A 2,170-nucleotide genomic window follows, 5' to 3' on the forward strand; every position below is an offset into this window, starting at 1 on the left:
CATTCCTCAAAAATACTTTTATGGTCTTTACTGAATCTCGACATCCACTTGTTCTAGTTTCCATTACAGCTCCAAAGGGGCACCCAGGTTTAAGAAAAGCCACAGGATTTTGAGCAGAAATAGCTCCCTTTAGGAACTGCCCAAAGCACCATGAAAAGCCTCTGGTAACACTTTTCCAGAGGTTTAGCCAAGAGATAAAGACAAGAAACAATTATCTCAGAGAGGTTAATGAAGGAAATGCTCAGGGTACAGCTGAATTCTACTTGACTTTATCATTTCATTGTCCTCTTCTGCTGATCTCTTTTGTACTTTCACCTGCCCACTCCTGCTTGAAACTGAAGAGGCAATCTAGGCCAGCAGACAGTTAATTCTGACATTTTAAACCATGATCAGTGTATCATTACTGGATCCCACAGCTCTGACCCAAGAGGCTGTAGATTCAGCTGTCAAGAAACAGAAGATAATCTTAAACCTTTGAGGTTCAGCATAAATCAAAATCACTTTTTTTTTTTTTTTGCTTACAGTACTGGCCAACTTAAGGGTGGGGTTCTTATCAGGCTGTTGAAAAAACCTGCCCTCCTACTTATGAATGCCTCTTTTCAGAAGCAATCTAATAGGAAAAAATAGTCTTTAATTGTGATTAGGGACTGACTACTGGAATGCCCATGGCTGTTAATTCCAAAGCAGATGTTCAGCAGTGCCATATGCTGACAATAGTAAGTTATTATCAGAACATGGTAAGATCTAAAAACTCCTGATAACTGTTGGGAGTGGTCAGCAAAGATCTGATGTGATACATGTTAACATCCCAGAACAATTCATCCTCCCCTCAGCCAAACCTCACTGCACTCACTCAGCTGAATGCAATTAGACCCCAAGCTTGTCCTAATTTCAGTCTCTGCAGAGAAGGGTTCTCTTTCTTCAGCAAGGCTGCTCCAAGATGGTGGCAGTGATGGCCAATGAGAAACTGCAAAGGTGCAGCACCAGCTCACAGGTGGTTTAGGCAAGGACAGCTAAGACAGCCTGGTATGTGCATTAAAATAAGAACACAGCACCTGCCTTGAGTTTCAGTCAATGCACCCCAGCAGAAAGTGGCAAGAACCCAGAAGCCTCACAGTGCACAAGCTGTTTTTAGATAAATGTTATACAATTTTCCCTCTAGCTCCATGGATCAGAAACACATGCTGCAGCTATAGAACCATTACAGTTTAATCCCACCTCAAACAAGGAGATGGTAAATCTTCAGATCCTACTACCAGCAGGCTACTCAAGGAGCAAAGTTCCACTTTGCCATGGTTCAAGTGAGACAATCTCACCTAGAGCAAGTTAAACTGCATATTGCTTTGGAAAAACAAATTCATTGGCTTTTTTTGACCTTGCTATTAGATGGAGGTGAATGAAAGACTAGATCCAACTCCTGTGAAAAACTTGACTTTCAGATACTGTAGAAAAGACAAAATTTAAAAAGCTCACTAACTCTTCCATCAAAAAGAACACCACGGTGAAAAATTGGGAAGGATTTGCCCCAAACCCTTTAAATCAGGGCCTTGAGATAGAATAGAACCTCCTTTCCTACCCTGCTTAATGGGGCACAAGATCCTTTAGAATAAATTTTTTCCTGAAAGGTGTTGAAAATTTAATATGATTTTTCTGATAATGTAGCTTGTGTTCCCCCAGTAGAACAGTCCAAAAAGTGGAAGTCCCTAACCAATGTTGTAGGAGCAGCTGGGAAGCACAACAGAGATCTTCATGGCAGAAACAGCATTGCCTCCATACCTAGCAAATGCCAGATTCCACTAACCCCTTGCTCCAAGACAGATTTTAGGTTAAACCTCTCCAGGAGTCCCTTGGAAAGAATGCACAATTATCAGTTGCAAGACCAAGGGAAGACATTAATGACTTGTTTGTTCCCAGAGTTTCCTTGATCCATGAGGCAACGTTCTCAGTACGTAAATCAAGTCTCACGCCAGTCTGTGATTGATGGGCCAGCAGTCAAAGACTGGAACTACGTTTGCACACATCCCAGACAATCCTGGTAATCATGATAACCCGCTGACGTTACTGGTGCCCAGAGGGTCCCCAGGGCTGTGTGACTGCAGAGAGCTCTGAGCAAAACAGGGAAATGCATTGTTCTCGTTGCTATGAGTTTAAAGAAGTCTGCTCAGTCATG

Source organism: Agelaius phoeniceus, chromosome 21, assembly GCF_051311805.1.
Source record: "Agelaius phoeniceus isolate bAgePho1 chromosome 21, bAgePho1.hap1, whole genome shotgun sequence".
Lineage (NCBI taxonomy): Eukaryota > Metazoa > Chordata > Aves > Passeriformes > Icteridae > Agelaius > Agelaius phoeniceus.